Below are 26,815 nucleotides of genomic sequence, written 5' to 3' on the forward strand. Positions count from 1 at the left end.
TTTGGTGTGACGGGGATTCGAACCCGCGACCCTCATATTGCGAGTCGAGCTCCCTAACCACCTGGCCATGCCGGGCCCTTATTAAACGAAAGGTGGAAGAAGATACAAAAGACCTATGAAAGATAAACATGAATAATTCGTGTACGTACATAAGGAATCCTGATGGCTTATTTCACTAGTTTCAGGACATGACATTGGGCAGCGTTACTACAATAACTTTTCGAGGCTGTCATTATCAATCTCAATTATTGCGTCCAAGCTGAGAACGGTGTTGAAAAATTACAGAATGTAGCTCTCCCTAGGAATCGTATGAGCCTCTGTCGCACTGTCATCCTTTACTAAAGGAATGGTTCCTAAGTTATGAAGATAGATCTGCATCTTCAGATAGTCTCATTATCAATAGTCAAAGGAGAAGAGTGGCCAAACATGAGAGAAGTGATGACTGAGAACTCCCTTCTTCACAGAAAAAAAGACTCTGATCTGAATTATATCACAGATTTGGGAAAATATCGGCTTTGTTTTAGATAACTGAATAAGAAAGAGTACATAATTTAGTTTGCTTAATTACTTGAGAATTGTTTATTAAAGTTATTTTATTAAGGAAAGTCAGAATCATTTGGACATTAAGAAGAAATACACTTAAAGTATCTTTGATGTATTAAGTCCAGTTTTATCTAGGCACTCTCAAAATGTAAATTTATATTATGTTTTTAATTCAAGAGGAAATTTATAGAATCAGTTCACCCTTTTTCAACCTTGGGAACTTATTAAAGCTGCAGAAAAAGATCTATGAGGAAAGTGTTTGTATCTGGAGTCACCTTGGAGATTTAAGAGCGCCAAATAATGCATGATCTGTACAAGATAAAGTCTAACAACCTCTTGTTTTCTTATTAAAGCACGTGCGATGTGGCCAAACCAGGAAAATTTTCAGTTTTCTTTCGTCCAGAGTTGAAGTAAACTAAATTTTTGCTTTTGTCCTTGCTTCAAAAATATACAGATTATGAAAAACTTTCATTTCAAATTGGACGGTCTTAAAAACCTTCAGAATATTTACTGGCAAAATGACAAACGAGGTAGAAAGACTGGTTCAACTAAATAAAAATACCGTTTCCATTGCAAACTTGAAGTGTAGACATTTTGCTGTTCTTACTGGCAAGACTAGCTCTAGCAATGGAATAATTAAGTTGTAACTGCAAAATACAGACCTTAGCGTTTAGTTAACATCTCCACTTTATCCGTTAAGTTCCACCCTCTTCCATGGATCAGTTTACGAACTTACAATGCTAAAATCTGGTGCTCGATTCCCCACGGTTGATGGTTGACAGAGCATAGATAGCCCATTATGTAGCTTCGATTTAAACAACAACTCTCCGTTCTAGGTAGATTTTTCCTCAGAGCTTCCAGTTTTGAAAATCCATCAGCAACATAATAAACCATTTAAACCATATGTTTATATTGGAGAATACTGCTTACAAACTAAAACCTAGAGAATTATATAATATTATATAATGTTACTTGTACAATACAATAGATGCTGCCAACAAAGTAATCGTATATAGGGATGATATGTTCGATAAAGGTAAGATTAAATCAAAATATCTGTTTTATAAAGGAAATGCTCATTTCACAAGTGAGCGCATTTTTCAAAAAATCCTTACGTTTTTCAGTACAACATGGTACGTTTGCATAAATAGCTAAACGAAGACTCATATACATTAAAACAATGTCCAAAGCTTTGTATAAACAAACAATTACATTTAAGTTTGAAAATTCAATTCATTACTTTCATATCATGATTTAAGTATAATCACAGACATGCATAAAAAGATCAGGTTTCTTTGTTGTTAATTAAGAGAGGACGGGAAATAAAAAAAAAAGTTTGATAGACCATGTTTGTTCTAAAAACACTTTACAAAGACATTAGTCGATAGCGATGTATTTTCATTAAGTCTGTTTATTTACGTGAAATCAGAATAAAAAATATTTCATTTTGACACATTTTAAAGGGGTGAAAAGAAAGTATACATAGATCTTGCGAAATCGATAGCGATACAAAAACATTTCTTTAGCGCGTTTTTTTTTTTTTCATTTATATAACAATTTACATATTTTTCAAAATTTATTCTTTAAAGTTAAAGAATAGATTTATATTTCTTTCAACTCTTTTCGTTCTTTTCAGTATTTCAATTTTTATTTTTTCTAAACTATAGGTGTTATTTTCTGTTGCAGAGAGTAAACTATGTTGAAATGTGCTATTTATAATTGTTTTTGTTTATATTCTTTAGCGCTAAACACGAGAAAAAAGAAGGATTCAAGTTGGCTTATCTAGTTGTAATAAGGACTTAAACTAACTAGTTTGACAATTATATGTTCAAACTGTATAAAACTTATTGTAAAAACTAAATGTTGTGCTTTAATGTTATACATAAAACTAGCTCCCAAGGGATTAAAAATTGTTGTTTATGCGGGAAGAAGTCTCGTTGATTATGTGCGTTTATTGTCGTTGTTTGTGTTTCAACGACCTTTGAATACTGTATTACCCCCTAATTAACACCCCCGGGAGCGTTGCAAACTGCATAGGTGGAGGACGCTAGTTATAGTATGTGCACAGTTCCAGATTCTATTTTTCACGTGTGATTTGTTGATTTCAATTCTAATAAGTATGTGTGTGTATTTGTTTTTCAAATCAAAATTGCGATAATAAAAGTAGATTATATGTTAGATTGTTATCGCTGTCACTTTGTTTTGTTTGTTTGTTTGGAGTTAAGCACAAAGCTACACAATGTCCTATCTGTGCTCTGCCCACCACGGGTATCGAAACCCGGTTTCTAGCGTTGTAAGTCCGCAGACATACCACTGTGCCACTGGGGGGCATCGCTGTCACACAAGGTAAGCTTTATAAAATACCGGAAGGGGGCGTTAATCAGGGGCAATAAGGTAGTTTAAAAATAACTGCGAAAATAATTCTATAAATTGATGTACTTTCAACAGAAAATTTTCTGTTTCACGAGTAAATAAAACCAAAATTAAGAGTAACAAATATTTGTATTTCTTGCTTTTGAAGTTCATATGTCATGCTGTGTTGTAGCCTACAGAGTGCATAATTCTTTTCGTGAGTCATGGCATGCGCATGTTTTACTGACGTCACGGCAGTACAAATTGTAAAATTACCTTTTGACTGCGGCTGCTTTCTACGCGCGCGGAATGTTTGCGAGCCGAACACTATATACAGCACACTTGCATTCAACTGCCGAAAGCGGACTATACCTATACGGCGAATCAGTAGTCAATGGGTTTGACATCCCTTAGTGTCTGCTGACTGACTAACAGACAATACACTACTGTATGATGGTATGAGTGGTTAAAACATTTGACCTCTCCAGGCAGCCTTCAGCCTCCTTTCGGGTAAAAAGGCTTTCAGTAGAAAAAAATACCTAATTTTAATTATTTTGTGGAAGCTTATTCTGGTCCCCCAGTGGCACAGCGGAATGTCTGTGGACTTACAACGCTAGAATCCAGGTTTCGATACCCGTGGTGGGCAGAGCACATTGTGTAGCTTTGTGCTTAATTACAAACACACAAACAAAATCTTATTCTGTAAAGCTGTTATTATCTATCAAATGTATTCTTCAATATAAAAATAGCTTTAAGGTCTTAATTACATAAGCTTTAATAGTCTTTTTTTTATACAAACACCATGAACTATATTTTGTTCGCACAATGGTTTTATAAAATTTGCAGAAGATAGCAAACATTAACTCGGGCATGTTGTACAAATAGGAATTAGAAGGAAATCATGGTTAGGCTAGTAATCTATTTGTGGCAACTTTTTGTCATCTGAATGCTAACGTGGTAATATATTTTTTACAATAGTCTAATGACAGTTTATTTATGGTAATGCTATAATTTATTTGTTCTACATGTACATACATATATGTTTCTTCTTTTTCAATTGAAACTTCATACTCACCAACCGAGTGCTCTACCAACTCGACTTAAAGTGCTAGCCCTCTAGAGATTCTTTAAGGCACTTTTTATATAACTCAAACTACTACACTTCCTTTGTCACAATGTAATAGACGAGTTTCATGTTTTGTGTGTGTTTTTCCTTTTAAAATAATGTATGCATGGTGTTCAGTTAGAGAATACAAGTTCAGTCTTTGGGGCAAAACCTATCACATATATAATATTTTTAGATATTAGGATCTAGCCTCCTATAACGTTAGTTCTATAAAAGTTAGAATTTAAGTACATTTTCGCGCATTTTTTATCCTAGAAATTCGTTATTCACTACTTTAAACCACTATATTGAAATTGTGACATGACGACTAAGAAGTATCCAATCCTGAGTAGCGATTTTCGTATAGTAGTCAGAGTGGCTGTGATATAATTGGCGTAAGTTAATAAAATGTTCTTTCTCTGTTTTCTGTTACCAGTGTTACTTTTCTCAGAGAATATGGTTACAGTTGTCGTCAAGGGCAACTCAATTCAAGTTTTTTATCTAACTGTCCATTATAGTAAAGAAAAAGAAAGTAGCAGTGGTGTAAACCTTTCTTTGCCCATCTTAACCCTTCATCGTCACATATAAGTCCCGTATTATGACCTGTTGTGTTTATTGTTATTCTGCACAAATGTTTAAGTCTAAGATGCCTGTTCATGCTACTGTTAATAGCAACATTGTTTGTTCATAAAAAACACACTTCTTGAGTGTTCATTTTGGAAAATACTAGGTCATAGAGCCTTACTATTCGCTTATTATGGGTGCAATTATTTACCTGTACACTCATTCAATAACACCGAACAGTACACATACAACAAATATATTTAGGCCTGGTGTTTTTCCTCCAGGATTATATTGTTTAACATGCATAACGAATGAATAAAAACATGAGTTTTAAACAAGACTAGCAGATATATTTTTTTATGTGTGTGTGTGTGCATTATTGAAAAGGCTGATATGTAGCTGTATGTTCCTATACCCAATATTTTGGATCAAAATTACTGTAGCTCGAAAATTAGTAAAATTTTTCTTCGAGTAACAGTACCACAGCTCTAGCGTTTTTTTTTTGTTTGTTTTTTTTTGTGCTTAGCCAGGAAAAGGATTCGCGATATCCTAGTTAGTAATTTGTCTTCCTTGTGACACTATTATATGCATTCAAACGAATCACTCCATGCAGCATGCGTTACATTGATACTTTTTTACAGTTTTTTTAAGGTCGTAAAAATAAAATAAAAAATCTTTCAATTACATGAAGTCAATGGCCTGTCCATTTAGCTTACCAACGAGTAGCAAAAGGCTGGTGTTATTGAACAATTATTCTGACGTTTAAGACCATTCCAGGTAAGGTCACAAAAGTTTAGAGCAGAATATACGATGCTTTACAGAGACTTGCAACTTACACTGTACAAAATCTAATTAAATACTTGCCGTAACAGTTACCAACTTAATAATGATTTCATTATATTTCAGGTATTGTTTAATAGCCAAATATCTTCACTTAAAATATGGATTAACAACATAACAATAATTCAACTTCACATCAGTGTTGATTGATGGTTAACATATACTACTCTTTATCTTATCATACTAAGTATCTTAACACTCGCTTCACTTCATTTCACATCAGTCTTAAAACTCATTACTGATAATCTTAGATATCTAACAACTGTTAAACGTCACCCAATCCTGAGTAGCGATTTGACAATTCTTTCACATTCACCCAATCTTGATTAATAACCTAACAACTGTTTTATGTCCACCCCGACCTCGATTAGTAATATAACGGTTGTTCATGTTAACCGATCTTGATTAATAACCTAACAATTGTTTTATGTCCCCGACCTTGATTAGCGAATTTTCGTTATGGCTTAGCAACCTAACAATTGTGAAACTTCACTTTCAATACTAAATAGAAACTTAATTAATAAAAAAATTACTTCACTGAGAAACATAGTGAATGATCCATAACTAGTTAAACACAATTTAAAAGCATTTTCCCGGCACTAAATATGACACTAATTTTTTCTCTTACTCAGTGCTTTGTTACATGATAGAAATCCTGACAGAGCAAATATTCTTATATTCGAAGACGAAGAACCCACTTTGAGACCAATAATGCTTGGAGACGGCTTGAATGGGTAATGAAGAAAAACTTTAATATAAGTTTAACATAACAGCTAATGTACAACGTTTCGACAAGGTTTTGTGATAAGATACTAGGAATAATTAGGAAAGCTTAGTTGAATTTAGTTACTGGTGTTATAATTTCTGCTACAAAACTTTCATTTCAACAAGTTTAAAAATGTATGGTAGTAGTCCATTACATTATTATCAACAACACGTTTTTATCCTGGTCAAATGCTCTATTTTCTTGTACTAAATATGTTTAATGTGTATTATCTCGAAAATAGAGCATAATATTTAGATAATATAACAAGTCGACCTATCAACTAGGAACTACTTTTGTCGTTATGACGTTTCTCAACAGTACGCAAACCATTGGTTGAGCTCTTAAAACGTATACCCATGATGAGCTTTCTTTTGTTTTCCTCAATCATATACAAATCAAAGTATTTTAGTAAAGATAAAACATTTACAGAATACCTCTCTTAACAGTTAGTATTCTGAATTATTAACACTTAAGTAACACTTGAAATGTTCAAAAATAAACCATTTATTTATTTTCTAAATAAAATGTGTCAAACCAGATTTGTATTCCACACTTTTAAATAAAACCAAACATCGTTTGCTGCCGGTTATATTGTATACAATATTATTACAGTTTTGTTAAATTTTTTCTAGTAAACACTAGAAAACCTGTTTATCATTTACATAATTCTTCTTTAGTTTTTCATTTCTCAAAGTTCAACAACATTCCCAGTATATAACAAAAATGTCCTACTAAACTAAGACGTGACTCGTACCCTGAAACCTCTTATGTAAGTAACAATAAACCGTGACGAAACGTTACCAAAATAATATAACTATAACTTCTAACTAGAAAGATACTCACAAAGTGCAATCTTCAACCCTCAATCTTTTCAACTTTTTCACCAATCAACTTAACTTATACAACCAAAAAACATATAAAAATATCCTCAAACTTATATGTGTATGTGCCATATGTCATATCCTCTTTCTATCTTAATTTGTTCTCGGTTTTGATTGTTTTTGTTTTACCCAATTTGTTACCATTTTAAAGAAAGCGGTTGACCTCCAGTGTGACTTTCACCCATGAGCTACTTTCACTGAAATGTAATCAGTCCTTAGGGGACATTTAATTTCAGTACAATATGTAATCAATTAGTCCTTGAGGACTGATTACATTTTGTACAGAGGTTGAATGTCCTTAGGGGACATTTAATTTTTGTACAAGATGTAATCAATTAGTCCTTGAGGGACATTCAACCTCTCAGATGAAATATTTTCGAGTCATACTGTTCACACTCATGCAGTGGAATGAAACCATTACTCCCAACAACTGGCGGGAGTGATAAAAGTTGTAAACAGTTAACCAGAGTCAAAAGTAAGCCCGAAACTAATTACACGAAGCTGATGTGCCGTAATAGGTACTGAAAGTTGTAAACAATTAACTAGAGACAAAATTAAGCTGTAAACTAATTACACAAAGCTAACTTGTCGTAATAGGCACTGAAAACTGTAAATAGTTCAGCAAAAACAGAATTATATCACAATCAAATACACTAAACATACTAGTCATGATGCTTGGTTAAAACTCTTGAAACGTTTAAGTAGATGCCAAACTCGCCACAACATTCTAGGTTAAACAGACACGTTATGGTACCTAATGACAGTTGAACAGAAACAGAATGCTTCCATAGACTGCTAGACTAAACAAATTAATAATAAGCAGTCGCTGAATTTTGACATAACGATCTTAGCTAACCAGGCAAGTTTATGATTTTTGCTGAAACATATGAATAGTTAAGTAAAAAGAACGCTATTTCAACAAATTAAAATAAGAAAGTTATTCAAAGTGCGTGATTAAAATTGTTAAGCAGAGACACAATGATGCTACAACGATAGATGGTAGACTATCTACTCATGATGCTTGCTGATAGTTACGAGCAATTAGAGAAAGAAAAAAAAACTATAATAAACAAGCTAGTCCTGCTTCTTGCTTTGAATTTGGGCAGAGACAATATATACACAGCAAAAAAGTGATCATAGCCATAATGCCTTCAAAGAGATGTGAATAGTAAGATAGATGGTCCAGATATCTTGTAGCCATTTGGAGCAGAATGCTCAGCCGGAAAGCTAGAACGTTTTGGTTGTATCTTGTGTTGGCTATTAGGGTCTATCAGACGGGTGGTTACCAAAGCTAAATATGGTAAAAGTCTTCAGTGTGACAATATTTCATCATGCTTTCCTTGCAAACAGGTTACTTTTATTGACATTTACAAAAAACAACACAACACTTATTGCGCAGACTTTGGTAAAAGGCATCAAAGAACACAAATAAAAAAGTTTGACTCATAATGTTGAAAATAATGTCCCATAGAACCATATAAATGGCGTTTTTCAACGCTTATAATTTGATCGCTTAAAAGGTTATACCGGTATTATCAAATGTTCACAATATACTTTAAATGTGCCTTTGTAACAGGTTACACAAAGCAGCTGCCCATTCTATATTTATAATGGTTACAAAGAAACACCTCTATTTTTCTACAAGATAGAAAACATAAAGAAGAGGTGTGCTACATAATTATGATATTTTGAGGATGATTAGATGTAGAAAATGGCCCCCTCTTTTGACAGTAAATGTAATTAGACAGGAATTTGAATATAAAACATGTCCTCTAACATTTCTTAAGCACTCATCATCATCATCTAAAGAGCTCGAGGATTCTGAGAAAAATTTCTTCATCACATGTACAGCTATTTTTACAAAACAAACAGTCCGAACTTGTTTGTTTGTGACTATCATACAAGAGACACACCAACTTTGTATAGGCATAGAAAGCTTTATTACGAATATCAGAAGTGTTTTCACTTCTGCTCTTGATGCCTTGATAGTTTCGGAATGATGTACAACCATTTTCAACTATTTTGTTGTCCTAATCCATTGAATGGACTGCTAGAAACACAACTACTTAATGCATGAAAAACTGATAAATTCAGCAACATGTAATGTCATGACAACTTTTTTGTGCAACCTAATGTATTAGAATATAGCATTTCCTCTGCTTTATACCTGTTTTGTAGTAGCATTCTTCAACGCCCAGAAGAAAACAGTACCTTGGACATATTGGTGCTACATCATAGTGAATATTCCAAATTATAACTCCAGCTACATTTAGGATTTCCTTAACATACCAAATACGTAGAAGTATTCGAGAATATGTATATTAGTGATCAGATTCTTGAAGCTATTTGTCACAGACATAGCTTTCTTGGGATCTTTAAATACTCCAACCTTCCTCAAGTTTTTCAATCACTGCTTAGTCTAACTTTAGTTAACTTTATTCTGAGGGTCAGGTAACATCTTTTGTCTCTGTTTTGAGATGTAGTGACACTAACTGGATTTCTGATTTCCTGCATTTGTCTACTGCCACATCTTCCTCTTTCTCCAGATTTGGTAAAATGCTATTCTACACAACTTTCTCCGACAACAGCAGTGTAGGGACAGTCTTGACAAAACGATGGTCACGTTAAAGCATTATCTTGTGATAAATATGTGGGAAAAAATGGACATTACGAAAATATTTAGCACTTATAAATTTGTTATATGTTTATGCTTTTCGACATGATGTGAAAAAAGAAAGTACATATAATAAACATTTTGTTTTGTTCATCCAAAATTGAGAAGTAACTTTTGCGTTTACATTGGGTGCATCAGCAAAAAAAAAACTGTTACAGTAAAAACTGTGCCACATTTGATTCTGGAAACCACCCTTCTTATAGATTCTGGGGGCGTATTCAACTTATGGCATAACCAAAACTTTTCTAGCTTTTGGGTCGAGCAATCTTGAAAAATACAGCTCTCTTGATAAATTGGTTCATAGACTCAGAGTGCAGCCTCAGGGAGCTAGACTAAACAATGTAGTCATGAAACATGCCTGAAGTTGAGCAGGATGAAAATATTGTACAGCAAAATTCTGAGGTGACTTTAGTCATGATGGTTTCTGACAGTTGTAAGTAATTAAGGAAGACACCGTGAACTATTCTAAATAATCTAGTCGTGGTACCTGTTTCAAGATTTGATTCTAGCTGACAGAAAGTTATAAGCAATTCAGACGATGCTATAGCAGTATGACAATAAAGTTATGTTTTAATCGAAATACTATGTTCACTAAAACTCCATCATAGTTCTGATGGTAATATAAATTCACAATGATTGAGTACATCTATGCAAAAGTGCATAAATATTTCTATAAAATATGAATCCTATGTACATTTTGTTTTGCTTATTGTGAGTTGGGCATATAATCTATTAGGACAGGGATTCCTAAACTTTCTCAGCGCAAAGTTCCCCAGAACATTCAACATCCTGAATGAGACCCCACGCTGAATGAATCTATAAAAAAACTGAAAACTGTAATACTATTGTGTTTTGTTGTTTTTTTTTGTATTTGCTATGCCCCCTCACACTTTCCTGCGACGCCTAGGAGTCCATGACCCCAGTTTGAAAACGTTTGTATAAGTATAGAGTATAGAAACCCGCAATTCATTGTTTTTTCTAAGCATATTTTTATACCTCTTATAATAATTGACTTTGTTACCGCATTTCTGAAATACTTTCCTCTGGCCATTGTAAAGCGTATTTTTGACACCTTTGTCAGATAAGGTTTTATGAAACATTATTACTTGGACTAAGCTATTCATGCGTGAATTAACTTCAAAGTAAGTTATCCAAAGTAGAATATTTTTGGATGTAAGTTTATTCATGTTAATTCTACAATTATTACTTATTTGTTGCCTTTTCCGCCTAAAACCAATTTCATAGGCCAGCTACTTCTTCGTTGATGCATTCTCATTTAAACCTGTTAAAAGAACTAATTTATTTGCTATTGTTTCCTCGTTTGTTTTTTGTTTCAGAATCTCGCGCAAAGCTACACTAAGGATTATCTACACATATGCGCCAATAATTTTGAAATGAATGACTAGAGAGAAATGCGGCTAGTCGACAGCCCTTACCACTATTCATGTTCGACTCTTGTCTGAACGAATAGTGGGATTTTATTGTAACACTTGAAAATGCGAGCAACATAATCATTTAGCCAGGTCCAGCCCTCGTTCGCTACGGAAAACGCTTTAAAAATAGAAAAAATAAAACAAGAAACATGACATGCAACCGGATAAAACTTGTTATTTTACATCACAAAAACGTGCTTATAATCAATTCTAATATTATTAACGATATTTTTTCAACATCTCTATGAAATTGAGCTACGAAGAAGTATCTGGTAAAGCGTCTACTTGAATGACAACATTGGTATAATCTTATCATCGTGTATTTATACTAATAAGTAATAAGCATATGTAAATGATAAAATTCAGGCCGTATTATGCAGTTACTTACACTTACTGACTATTATTGAGGCATATTTCACATTTTTTATATGTTTATATAAACATACAAATAATATCCGTTTTCATGATCTTACTATCCCAGAATGTGGGCTATAATTATTATGAACGGAGAGGAAGAGAATAACTTGATTGGTTGACTCACTTAAATAACTATTTTCATAAAATTAACTGTAATAATTACACAGAGTGAAAAAGGGAGATTGAGATTATACTATTGTCAAAGCCTTGCAATTTATACTTGTACAACCACAAGGACTGTTGAAATATAGTATACGTCTACCTATTGGCGTTTATATAGGCTGTTTACATTAAATCTACTTAACTATTAATATTTTTATTGTGCATATTAAATTGTTTAGCCAAGTTTGATTTTAAGAGGCTTAGTGATTCTGATGCTCCTCTACATAAATCAAATAACATCCTCATAAATAAAAAATTGTACAAACACAGCCTGGTCCAACTGTTAGCAAAAACGCTGCTATTCTGGTGGTACTATCGAATATGTATAAAAAGAAACCAAATATCGAACTAGTATGTAAGTAACATGGTTTAAAAGACGTGCTTAAGGAATTAAACTGCATATTCATTGAGCTGTTAAGACCGAAATAAATATGAACGTACATTCTTAACATGTAAGGTCTCATATAAACTAAAAATAATATCCCGTTGAAGAACCAGCTTAATAGCGTTATTTTTGTTTGTTTTTTATTAAGCACAAAGCTACAAATGGGCTATCTGTGCTGCACCACGGGTATCGAAACGCGGTTTTTGGCTATATAAGACCTCAGACTTACCACTTAACCACTGGGGGCATAGCATTATTTGGAACATTATTCTTAATTCAATCGTCAACTATCTTATGCAATATTTAGGAGCTTAATCACACGACATTTCTGAATACCTAGATTATAACTTTAAGTTTAAAAATCTTTAATGAAGAGTTTATAAAATACTGGGAGTTCAAATTGATAAAAAAATCTCAAAAAATAGCTAGTTGTGAATGTATGGAAATAAAATACTCACCTTTAGCACTATGTCTATCTGGTTAATTAATTTTACAATGGAATAAAATACAGATGGACAATCTTCAAGTATAAAGGACTATATTAAATTACCTCTAGTTTAAGAGGACAGATTGTATGTTTTACTGTTACCGAAGATCTGATTCGAAACCAGGAAACAAACATGCAACACTAACCAATGAGGAAACTACCCTAAGAATGGTTTTTACCTAACCATACTACTATGTTACAACAGGCTTACCCAACCAGAACCCTTTTAGCCAAATGTGTGTGGAAAAGAGAAGTCGAATAAAGTTTTTTAAAGAATAATACAAATAGTGACAAAAAATTTTCTTTATCGCAACTGTTCTTGGGTGATATTGAACGGCATAATACTAAAGAAAAACGTCCGATAAATTATTTATGTTAAAATTACATCTAAGTCTTGTAGATATCTTACTGTACTAAAATACTTAGTTTAGTATTTCATCCCAGTATTGTGTTATAGATGTAAGTTTCGTATGAACCAGTGATAAAATTAGGAATTGTTCTATCAGTGTGTGGTTCCACTTAAGAAAAAAATGAAACAATCTTGAAAATATTTTATTTGTTTAAGACGTGAAAATTCGCGCATATAAAAATCACTTAAAATGGTTTAAGCTCAAGTTATATATAGATATAACTACGCATAGACTTGCAGAAAATGAAACATACTACCGTGAAATGGAAAGGCTTACAATAGCAGTATTTAGTTACAATGAAAAACAAAAATTATATACCAACTAACACTACTGATAAACTGTCGAACGGTTCGAATTGTCGATTCAGATCTGTAGTTTTTATTCAATTAACATGATTGTTAATTTAGACCATATTATTGTTTCGAGTATAGTTATAATTGTCTTACCCTTACAAAGCAATGCATCAGGAATATAAATTCATATATATATAGCTATAAATCGCTCACAACTTCGGTTTTTTACTCACTAAGGCATATTACTTCCTTGGTAAAGAAGCACTTTCGAATTCCAAAACTTTTTCCACAATGTCGTAATGTTAGTTGTACAACATTTTACAGATTTCTGTCAATTGACTGGAGCAGGTTGAAATACACTAAGTTAAAAAAATTCCTCTTATTTCGTTACTAGAAACTAAGTCACATTAAAAGACTTTATATAAATAAGTGTGTCGAGTATTTGCAATCATTGTCGTTGAGGTTTGATATTAAAACATCCTAAGCAACCACAATAAATTCGAAAAAAACTTGCCTTCCACGAGAAAAATAAGTATACATATTATTCAATGATGTAAAGTTCCTCTCGTCAAGTTCTTTAATATCACGTGCAAAACTAATCTATGAAAATTTGAGTGAATGCTGTGAGCCTGCTACATATAGTCATTAAGAAACTCGCGTGCTCTGTATCACGTAAAACCAGTTGGCCAGTGATCATGGAAGCAGAGCAGTGTTTGAAAAACCTGACAAACTACTTGAAATTATAAAACGTTCATACAAGAGACCTTTTTTTTTCTGTCAGATTTTTCTATAGGATGAATCTTTATTCGAGTGGAGTAAGTGAACTGTAGTAAAACTACGATTATTTATTCATATTGAACTCTCTAAATACTGCATACAAAAATGTTGTTAAAGCGTAATCTGTTTATAACAGTGTTTCTTGAAAAACATTGATCAGGCAACAAGCATACAAGTGTGTTACAGCAATACTTTACAGTTAAAATAAACTACAATAAAATACTTTACAACAAACAAATTAATATCTAGTCTGCAATGTGGAGTGACCTGAGAAACATACAATCAGCGGAGAAATGGTATATATAGGAAATGTACAGATAAACAGGTGGATAAAATAAACATATAATTATATATTATACTAACGTAACTTTCAGACTATTGCTTTTGTTTTGTCCTACTCCTTCCAAGGAAAACTTTAGACTAATATAAGTGATATTCAAATGTAGTTTATCATCATTTTTGAAAGCACCAGTTCTATTAGAAGTGTCATCCATCACAACATGAATACCCTGTTCTCTAGTCTCCAATATTCTCCAATGTTCCTAAGTATATGATTATTCCATTATGTTCCCCATTATTTTTCCCACACGCCAGCTATCTTGAGACTGCTCAGTATCCCGAATTAGATAAAATGCATTTAAGAAGCCAAACCTTCACTCATCTAAGTCTTGACTGAGTAGTATTCTATAATCATATTTATTGGTCTAAGTAAACGAGCAAAGCGATGATCAGCAGTGTGGAATCATTAACCAAACTAATTGTGCACGTTCTTCTCTAATTCACAATTATGCAATTAAATTTCCTATAACAGCAGATGTATTAATTAAAGTTATTAAAGACGTCAACCCCAAGGGAACGCGAGTTTGTGTAAGCTAACATAAGCTAGTAAACCTCACATTAAAATCTGTACTCGTATGAGAATCAAGTATACAAATAATATATGTAACATCTATTTGTGTATGAGAAAAGGCGCTTAAAATTACATTCACGGCTGGGTTGGAATATGCATTTTATTGTTCGGTTTTTATTTAAAATTGGGTATTGAGCAAAATATTGTTTTTTCAGCGATTTCTGGTTACAATCTTCTTCATTTTCGTCGACAACATAATAAGAAAATTATAAAAACAAAAAAAAACGGCTAATAACTTTTACTGAAGTAAATTGTTTTTGATTCAGTAAACTATTTGTTTTCAACGTCGTTGTTATTGAAAATTTTTCTTTCCAAGGCTGAGCGTGGGTCAGTGGTTAGTGAACTGACAGTCCAAGGTTCAAGACATTATGTTGCTGAGCACGCTCCGCACGTTCATTTGTGAGAGGGTTATAAAGGCGACAGTGAACCATTTTCTTTGTTAAAAGAGACGGACAAACCATTATTGTGCCAGGCACTGCTGGCTGTTCTCCATCTAGTCAGTTGTTAAACATTAGAAACACTATAAATAAATCGTAGAGCAGGGACTCCCAATCGAGGGGCTGTAGCAAATACATAATACTGTTAAGGTACTCAGTGCCTGTAAATTCATTAGGTGATGGAACCTCAGTTCATTTTGCGAAATGTTCTTGGGAGAGGGGGCTTGTGGTAAGAAAGTTTGGAAACCCATGCCCTATAAGTCTATGATCTAGCCGATTAGTCAACGTGTGCTTAAAATGCCGTCCAAGTTTTAAAAATGTCTAGTTCTCTTATATTTTTGTTATTAATCCGGTAGTTCATAGTTCACGCATTCCGCTGTGCTGTATTTGGGGGCGTGAATGCGCTCTAAGATGCTTTGGAGAGATTGCCTATTTATTAAGATTAAAATATTTTATCAAGTACGGGAGAAAAAAAATACCTAGGAAAATTTTCCACGCGAAATTAAACAGAAAAGACAAAGAAAAATTATTCATTCATTTTCCAAAGGGAGAAGATTTGTGTTTAATTAATTATTACTCAACTATTAAGGTTTTTAGTTCCAATTACCATAATTTTGTAATAATTATTCAAAGGTTGGAGATTGTGAGTCATACAAATGTGGAAATATAGCGTGGTTTATTGCTACTATAAGGTTGTTTTAACAACTGCCTTTCATATCAAAATATAAAGAGTCATTGCCTTCCCACAACTGGCTGCAGACAGCAAAGGGCTGAATGAATTGAGACGTTGTACGTCAAAGCATTCCACTCCACTTCTAATCCCTAATCTGATTTTCCGTAACGGCTACCTAGTTTGATCTTTGCGTTTGAATCATATCCGAAAGCTGGAATATCCCCAACACGTTTTTGGGTTCTGTAACCACAGAGCTAATGAATGATAATAAGGAAAGACAATGGATAACTGTTTTTTGTAGCTTAAATGTATATTTCGATGTTAGAATCTCGGTTTTAGTTTTTATGTTAACTTACATCATTGTTTATTGTACTGAATTGATCGCCATTAAACAACTGATGTAATTTTTAATATTAGAACTTATTTATTTACTTATATATATATATAATTATAATTATTTTCAGTCCAAGACAGATATTTCACCTTACAATTTACCAATTATGGATAACAGAGTTAGACTAATGTATTCTATAATTAGTATTACTTGTTTTGGACAAACTTCGATAACTCAGGCGTATATTTTCTGTTCTCTTAAGCATAATGAAAACACGATATAAGGAAATAGCACAAGTAGTCAATAATACTTTTCTCTAAAGTGATATGCTAGCTTTTGGTTTATCAGAACAAAATTATTTCCTACATGAGTAATTCGTAATTGTATCTGTGAAACTAGACCACTAACTGAACTGTTTGTTATCTACTAGGTGTTTTTTCATTGCTATGTTTTTATACTGTTTTGAACTAATAATACAGTAGCTAGCGTACAGAACAGATTAGACCTATAATTGTCAAACTCAAGAGTAAACTACTTCAAACTGTCTTTCTTTTTTATCACCTAAGAACTCTACGTTCAACTATTTTCTTTGATATTCCATGAATGGTGAAGTCAGAACAAGTAGACGTCAGCTTGAACAAACTAATTGGTTTACTCATATATCTTGTGGTATTTAATTAATAAAAATTAATACACAATTTAATCTAAATTATTTGTTATTACAAAAACAAATATATTTTCCCGCATGTTTCGACCACACTTGTTCGGGCCATCATCAGGTGGAATGCAAATAAACAAGAAAACAGCATATATACTGTGGTGCATGTCAATTTCGAATTAATGTTCTATTTAACTGAAATAGCACCAATAAATACCTGCATGCATAATTATATATACACTATAAATAAGATGAAATATTCAACATATCTATAAACAAATATACAAAATATATCGTTAATAAATATATACAGGTTTATATACTGTTAATCCAAGTAAAACTGGAGGTCTGAAAATCCTAGACTTTAGTCTTTATTTAAAGAACAATTCTGTGTTTAATTAATTACTTGCAGTGACGCTCTTACATTCGGTTCAGTGTAATTATTCAGGGAGCCAATTAATTCGATCTCATCACACAGGATATGGTAATTATAGTCAATAGCATTTTCTGGTACACATGATAAAGTGCAACTTTTATTTAATTTCTGTGGTACTTATTGGAGTATAAAATATATTCTAATACTAGAAATAAACGATTTATAACACCAAATTGTTGTTTTTCTTTAATTGGACACTCGACGTTTCGCTTCACAGCTCCTTCAGGAGTGTTTTACTAAAACACAAACCGTAACTGATAATTTTGTAATCATATTATGATTATGAGGCTGATCTGAGTTGTTGCTTAGCTCCGAGCTTCACGTGATTGGAATTTGATAGATTAACTTAAATGTATCAACATATCTTCAGTTAGAAAAGGATAAATAATGGATTAATATCAGAATCACTTTGTTCTCCTCATCAGCTTCCTTCTTGGCTCGCTACTAGTATCATGAAATTTAACTTTAAAATCCAAATATATTAATGAATGGATTGTTTGTTAAGATTTAATGATAATCTATTGTTATATTTCAACAGTCATCAAGGTTATCTACCTATAATTCAAGGAATAAACACTTGATCTTTACACTAGTATTACAGCCTCAACAATCCTAGAATCCACCTTAATAGTTAGTACAATGTGTTTATCGCTTCTACAACCCACCTGTATAGTTAGTACTATGTGCTTATCACCTCTACAACCCACCGTACTAGGTAATTATCACTTCTACAAACCAATTTCCAGTAGTACCATATAATAATTAATATTCAACTGATACTGACTATAAGAAGAGCTGAAATAAACTTGAATTTAATTGCTTTTCTATAATAGGGATGCTTTTCCAAACTCTTTGTTCACTGTTTACCGTTGTAAGACGTTGACAGATTTGTGATGCGTAATCGATAACTATTCTTACCTGTTAACCATGATTCTAGCATTGCATAGTCATTTCAAGGTACTCACACATCATGACTAGTTTATATTAACTGCTCTATAGATAGGAGGAACTATTCACCGTGAAGATTTTCGGACTAATTTTAGCAAATTTGTGAATACGTCTGTCAGATTGTTATTATCAGAAAAAGTGTTTTACTGTTGTAGTTAAAATAATTTCCTAGATTTGTTTTTCAATATCTCACGTATCATTAAAAGTAATATAAAATTTAAGTTGTTATTTCCTCTTAGCTACAAGCTGCAGTGGCATTCAATATACAATTTGCTACAAAGTTCCTATAAGTGACTGTTTATGAAGCATAATTAAAATAATTAAGCTCAGGTTGCAGTTTTATATCAAGAAGGGGGTGCGAGAACAAATTACTTTATAATTGTTATTAAAATAAATTAACTGCAAATATGTTTTTTTTATTTTAGCTTTCCTCTTAATTTGTCCAGTGCACCTCGAAATCAGAAGTGTGTAAAAATATCATTTCCAATGTATCTTTTGTCTCCCACAAGTCCCTGCCAAATGATCTTTTCGTTCAATACCAAATCTCATCTATCGTAGACGTTTACCTTTCATCTATAAAACTGCATTCTGTATTACTTTTATTTTCCCTTAAAAGTTCTCAGTGGTCAAAATTATAGTATCCAAACCCTAAAATTGCGTTTATGGTGAAGCATTTTAATCGCAAAATAAAGTATGTATTTTATAAAAGCTGAAGATGACTTAAATCAGATTCTTTCAGATTAATCACATTATAAGTAACAAATTTTTATCGTTTGTAAATAATAAGTTTGCTGATATTTAGCATTCTGGGTAACATGTGTTAATGCCAAAATGACCCTACGAAACGAAACTCGAACTTATATAAGTTTATTTAAAACTATCATACTTCCGTTTCATGTTAAATCTACATACGTGTTAGGTAAATTAACAAAGAGCGTTTATATTACGTCATATTTCTTTTATTAAGACCTCCAAACACACATTTATATAACACTCTATTTTCACATGCAAAGTATACTCGTCATCTAATGTGTTTGATCTTTACTTGAGTCCTATAAATGCAGAGATAATTGGTTATATCAAGGGTAATTCAGGACATGTTAATGATGATATTTTAGTCTTTCAAAAAGGCCATGTTCATGAGCATATTTCAGTCTTTCAAAAAGACACGTTAGTGAGAACCTGTTTGATGGGAGCATTGATATTAAATACGGTTTATTTGGAAGATTGTTCAAAAACATATATCACAAAAGTATTTCAATAGTGACAATTGAGAATGAATAATCTGCCTTTAATAAAACCTATGGCTTCCTACTGGATTACTGGTCACTGGCCGAATTAAAAGACTATTAAGCATGTTTAGAAATTAAGACTATTAAGCATGTTTATAAATTGTAACAAACATCATACTATGTCTTTGATGATGGATTCATTTGAGAATCGTTAGAATCAAACTATTTTTCAGTGTGAATGCGAAGGAAATTACAAAACTATCATATCACTGTCTTCAACGGCCTGAATATTGCTTAACTCAGAAACAAACAGGACATCGCGGCTTCAGAGGTGAGTGAAACGAATAATGTGAGCAATTTATACGCTTAAAGCGTGTGGTATGTTCTGGTCTGTTGAGTTGGGTTTCGGCCTTTTCTATACTGAAGTAGAGTAAAAATACGGAGGAAAAAAGCAGAAGAGGCATTTACCCTGATAACGTAGATTTGCATAACGGTGTGTGGAACATGAGTAGGGGTCCGACATGATTCCTTTAGACGGGAACATAACATTCTAGAGTGCACTTGAATATCGTTGTTCGTCATGTCCACACCGTATCATTTCTCTTCCGCTCTGATGAACAAAACACTCTTCCAACCCGACAACGCGAAAAGAAAAGAAAACACGCACGCGTTGTTCGAACGTGATTCGGAAAGTACGATAGTGAGTTGAGTCATTTCCCTTGGCCGGTACAGTCAATAAATTGTATTCTGATTGAGCGTATTTGGAGTAAGCACGATAGTAAGTTGAGTCATTTCCCTTGGCCGGTACAATCAATTAATTTTATTCTGATTGAGCGTATTTGGAGTAAGCACGATAGTGAGTTGAGTCATTTCCCTTAGGCAATACAACCAATAAATTTTATTCTGATTGAGCGTATTTGGAATACGCATGATAGCGAGTTGAGTCATTTCCCTTAGCCAGTACGATCAATAAGTTTTATTCTGATTGAGCGACTTTGGAATAACGTTGCATTCATCACTGTGATCTTCAGATAGATTTCTCCGCACCAGTTACATACTATATCCTTTAACAAATAAGTTTTCACCCGATTAAGACACTTTGTGGACTTTATGCTCATTTACAGCCAAGCTATTATCCTGGCGAGTATTGGTCCATTTCGATATTAGATGTGGCCAGTCAAATTACTATCGTTGTATAGTTTTACGCTATGTAACAAAGGTATTATAGTTACCTAGTGATTTTTCACATAACATTATTTTGACAATACTCTATCGCACTTTTACAGATGCTGTATTACACATCACAATGATGTACTGACATCCATAAATGACTAAAATGCAAGGTAAAATTGCTGTTACTATGCTAACATGTTACACACCCTACAAGTCATTTCTTAGTAAATATCTGCAGGTTCGAAATATATAGAATTTATCATTTTAAAACGTCTAACAAAATTTGGCAGCTCTAATTGACTATTATAATCGATGTGTTTAATGAAAGTTATTTAGTTTTCGTAAATATCTGGGTTTCGTCTTCAAAACAATTTCAAAAGATGCTGTCCAACTGCCTCAACTTTAAGAAGAGCTTTTTTTTTTTACATACATACAATCACGATTGAGGAAAACTGATACGGTAGCTATAGTAACTCTTAATTCAATAAACGTGAATGAAATGATATGAAATGATTTATTGGCAGTTGTTTTAAAAGACAAAAGAAAATGGAGAAAATTAACAACTTCCTTCAAACACTCATTTAAAATACCATCACTGATGAGTCTACAAAATATAATAAATGACAAGTAATGTAAACAATTATGAAAAATAATATTACTTCATTGTAAATATATCACTCCATACAATTCATAGAATAAAATATGCTAGTTACCTTCAATATGACTGGCATCACATGATTCAGTACATCTCTATATTTAATTCATATATATATATAAATGCAGTAGTTTAAATTAATTGGAGAACTGCTTCCTTCTCATACTGATGTTTAATAGTAAATATAAGTATTGTATTTAACATACTTTTTTTTTACAATAGATTAAAGTATCATTTTATAAAATAATGTTCTGCTTGATTTTAAATTTACTTTTGATAAAGAAACAGAGTCTATATAGAATACACTATTTCTTTGGTTATGTGAACAATTTGAGGATTAAACCTCGGATAGTATAATATAGAAAAAATATTGTTCATACCGATTTCACGTGCTGTTGTTGTCGTTTTTTTCCAGTGACCTACGAAAAACTTTTGCGGAATTTCTAACAGGTTTATAATCCCTAATGTGTGTTATTTCTTAAGGGTGAAATTCCTTAATAAACAGGAATGCTACTGCTTACGTATCACCTGGATTTTGGTGATATAAGAATTTTAACTGTTAGAGGAGAGACTACGCCTGAACTTTTATATTTTTCTGTGAGAATTCAGGAAGTTTTCGGGTGTCATCCCTTAACACGTGAATGATTTATTATTTTTTAACGTCTGTGTAAAAAAACAAATAACTCAGGAGAATGAAGAAATGCTTTTAATCTGATGATATGTTCTATGAAGCTGATACTAATGTATTGAAAAACTTTATAATTAATTATATGAAAATATATAAAATCAGTCATCACCATGAATATACAAGCACTCAAAAAAATATCACGTCTTATTTTTCCCGAGAGAAAAGCAAAGACCAAAAGACTCATTAAATGAAAACTAATTAATTAAGTAAATATAATTAATCTAAATATTTAGAAAAATAAATTATTTAAGATAAAATGAAATGAAAGAAAGTGATATTGCAGTAACGATAAAGTATTTAATAACAATAATAAGTGATATAGCAGTGGATCCAGAGTTGATCGAAAGTTGGGGCCCAACAGCAGGGTGCGAAGGGACCCGTGAGCGAGCGAGCGCTTATGGGGAGGGGGGGGAGTTATCTTGGCTTCACTAGCCTTCCCTCCTCTCTGTTAAGCATACGTTTGTATACGTCTGAAGGAATTCAATCCAAAACAAAGATGAACATGGTGAGTCTGCAAATACATAAAATGGATATTTGCAGCTGAATTTTCTATTGTAGCTAAAGGGACAGGCCCCCCTAGCCCCCCACCCCCGGATCCGCCAATGTATAGTACAGGGCATTTTACAGCAGCAATTTGTTGTTTGAAGATTATTTGCTTGTCAGTACTATCGATAAGCAGGAGAGAAATTCTAAAACACACAGACATATATATATATGTGTGTGTGTGTGTGTGTGTGTTTATTAGTATCTTTATTTACGTAGAACTATTAAAACGACGACTTATTAAGAATACTAGTAGAAAATACCCGTGATCCGTTGGAGGGTTCAAAGGCCTCCTCATAATTCACAGAAACCCTATTCAAGCTCATTCATTATCCTCAGTCACTTCTATAGCTACCCCAAGGGGTGCCTGTACGCAAAAATAACTAAAAAACTCGTTATCACACCCACCCATGGTACCTGAGTACGTGTGCCCAGTTTAGTCCCGCTAGCTTGTGAATGGAGATATAAACACATTTTAAAATATAGCGCCCCCGGGATCCTGATATGAGAGGGAGCAAAAACACAAAGGTCAATAGTACATTTGGATTCAGCGACCTTGAAAACTTACTATTAGATTTCGTCAGGTCTAGTTGACCTTTCGAGCGCGTTTTAGCCACTCCCTAGTACTCCATTGGTAGGGGACTAGACCATGTAGATAAGGACACATTCGTGTCACTCCAAATTTGCTGGTCAGGTTTGATCCTGCTATCTTCAAAACTGTGTGAGCGGTTGGCTAGACAAAGATACAGAGATACGTACAAAGCTAAACATGGCTGTTCTGGGATCCTGAGGAGGGTGACTAAGAACACAAAGTTCGATGCCAGATTCAGGTTCAGCGATCCTGAAACCTACTCTTAGATTTCTACGCCTAGATGATCATTCGGGGAGTTCAGCCTTTTTTGGTAGGGGCAACACCCTATAGATAAAGGCATCCCCTGTCCTACCAGAGTTTGTTTGTAGTTAAGCATAAAGCTATACAATGGGTTATCTGTGCTCTGCCCACCACAGCGTTGTAAAGCCACAGACATGCCGCTCTGCCATTGTGAGGGGGGGGGGGTCCTTTCAAAGTCAGGCTGCTAAATCTGGTCCTGCAAGTTCCAGAACTGTGGAAGAAGTAGGCTGGATATAAGTACATACAAATACAAAGCTATAAGTTGAATTAATATAACGATCCTGTCTCTCTTTTGGTGCAAACATGGAGATGTTTTACACATGTTCATAGAAATGAGACTGATAACTTTTCTAACTACATATCTTAAAGTGAGATACTTTTATAGAAATTGAATTATTTAATTTCAATGTTTTTTTACTATCAGTAGAGTTAATTTAATCAGTAGAATTGAAATTATATAAAAAGTCAATGTCTTAGAGTGACATAATATCTTTATTATGTTTGAGTATCTGAATTTTTTTATCCATTGATTGTACAGTATGAGAAGGTTTAAATAAAGAGTTTTCATTCCAGACGTGCAGTGGTAACATTAGTGGTTTTGTGAGACGTGCAGCGATTGTATGAGTAGTTTTGTAAGACAATACCGATCTAAAGATATAGAGAGTGCATCTTAAAGATCGGAGGGAAAAGTTAGCTGAATGATAATATTTTTCTCTTTACATATGGTGTGGGTCTTCATTCACTGGGGTTACAATACTTCTTCAACTAAAAAATTACAACAGCACTTAAGCAGTAGTAATTCTAAATATTTTCGAAAGTACGATATAATAATTCATATTATTTTAATACTAATTACAAAACATAGTTTTGATACCTTACAGAACCATAGATGATATAGATTGAATATTAATTATTCATGATCTCAAAGAACATAATTATCATTGAATCAGTTTATGAGAGTCATAAGCAAATCGATATTTATAACAAGTCCTCCAGTAGGTCATCTGTAATCTTATGAATTCATAACGCTACAATCTGGAGTTCGATTTTAGTTAAAATTAAAAGTCATTTTCATAGCTTAGAGTCCTCCAAGGAATGCATTATCGTAAAGCAAAACTCGTGATCTTCGATAAGTAGTGCATCAGTTCAGATTAAAATAGACAAGTTATATCGAAAACTTAGAGCCCACCAGGAAATCCATTATCGTAAAGTAAAACTAGCGATTTTCAGTAAGTACTATATCAGTTCAGATTAAAATAGACAAGTTATTTCGACAACTCGGAGTCCTCCAGAAAACGCATTATCGTAAAGTAAAACACGTAATTTTTATTAAGTAGTGCATCAGTTCAAATTCAAATATCATTTGTAATTTAAAGAAAATGGAGACAATGTGGGCACTTGTTAGCAAGTCCAACTTTTTTGTTTCTGTCAAACCTTTTGCATTTAACGCATAACACTGAAAATTATAGACTGTTTGGTGTCGTTCGATTATAATCACGTTGAAAAAATCATGGACTTCAAAATTTTGTTCTTTGAGCTTTCATTTCATAGATGTATAAGTAGTATGTTTTAACTACTGAACCTAAAGTATAAGTAGCATGTTTTAAATGCTGAATCTGAAGAATTGAAAGTAATAACAATAATATGTACGTATATTAGCATTTGTTTTAAGCGCATAATATCAGATGTGCAGGCACATTTTCAGTGTTGTCACCTGCCCTAATAGTGCTCCCTCCCCCTCTGGTTAACATTTCTAAATAACAGATGGCGATACCTGAACCTTTGTATCTTTGATTTGGTCGTTTAGCACACGTACGGTATAAAATACTGGTACTTAGAGCGCAGTTAGTTTTTCTTCGAATTGTTTTCTTTACAAGCATAGGTGCATAAGAATTATTTTATTAATCAAATGTTAATTATTAAACATTTGATTAATCATTACTTTGTCAAATTCTAAAAGAAACAATTTAAAATGATAAATAACTAACAACACAGTCGCTCAAGACTTTTTAACTTTATGTTTGGATCGAAATTAAACTCCAAACAATATATTTTAAATATGTCCTAAATTTAAATCCCAAAGCTGTCAAGACTGTTTTAACTATTGAATACTTGTATCTTCGTTTTGGTGGTTAGGGAGCTCGACTCGCAATTTGCAGGTCGCGGGTTCGAATCCCCGTCCAACAAAATATGTTCGCTCTTTCAGCCGTGGGGGCATTATAATGTGACGTTCAATCCCTCTATTCGTTGGTAAAAGAGTAGCCCAAGAGTTGGCGGTGGGTGGTGATTACTAGCTGTCTTCCCTCTAGTCTTACACTGTTAATTTAGGGACGGCTAGCGCATATAGCCCTCGTGTAGCTTTGTGCAAAATTCAAAACAAACAAATCGTTTTGACCACTCTGTAACATTCTAATTTTTAAATTTATGTGGCGCCATCTGTTAATCAGCGGTGAAGGCAAACGAACTAGAATTTACTGCTTGATTTTGGTAACTTCACTTTGAAAGTTTTAAATATTCTGTCAAAATTTTCTCCAATTTGATACTCGACAACATTTTTTTTCTATCGCAAAAGACGAGATACTTTACTAATTAAAATCAAAATATGTGAAAGTACAAAAGACTTTCAACATTTTAAAGAACTATAATATATCGCGTATGGTTTTATTTTGATCGCTTTACCTAACTTATTTACACTTTCTTCTGAAAACCTCAAGACGCGTAACTTTCAATTTTCGTCATTTTCTCATTTGCAAAACTATAAAAACCAACAACAACTATGTAGACTTTAAAATAATTCATAGGTCATTTTGAAGCAATTTACCGACGAAATGTAATAAATATTAGCAAAGAGATATTTTCAAAAAATTGCCTTAAAGATTATAGGTATTACGTTGAGCGTTACCCTTTTGGCTTATTAATATTTACAGAGTATAAATTATTCCTGTTAATCATAATATCATAGGGTTACTTCACTAATGACATAATAATTAGCAAAATTAGTAAACATATATTTGTACGACCATTTCGTGGAATGATGGGGGTTCTTGCAGTTGTTTTCGGTGAAAAAAATACCATATTTTTCGGTGTATAAGACACACTTTTTTACCCCAAAATTTGATGTAAAAATCTGCTTGCGTCCTATACACC

At 33.0% G+C, this 26,815-nt stretch overlaps 1 protein-coding gene across 1 annotated transcript in view; it reads right to left on the reverse strand.

Annotated features, from left to right (window-relative positions):
- The window catches only part of LOC106458027 (acyl-CoA desaturase-like), a 23,210-nt gene extending 10,586 nt beyond the window's left edge, over positions 1–12,624 (reverse strand). The window contains exon 1 of the mRNA XM_013917476.2: positions 12,581–12,624. The gene's annotated coding sequence lies outside the window, so the exon portion shown is untranslated. The remainder of the gene's footprint in view (positions 1–12,580) is intronic.
- Between the last annotated feature and the right edge of the window lie 14,191 nt (positions 12,625–26,815).

This window comes from Limulus polyphemus, unplaced genomic scaffold, assembly GCF_000517525.1.
Source record: "Limulus polyphemus unplaced genomic scaffold, Limulus_polyphemus-2.1.2 Scaffold405, whole genome shotgun sequence".
Taxonomy (NCBI): domain Eukaryota; kingdom Metazoa; phylum Arthropoda; class Merostomata; order Xiphosura; family Limulidae; genus Limulus; species Limulus polyphemus.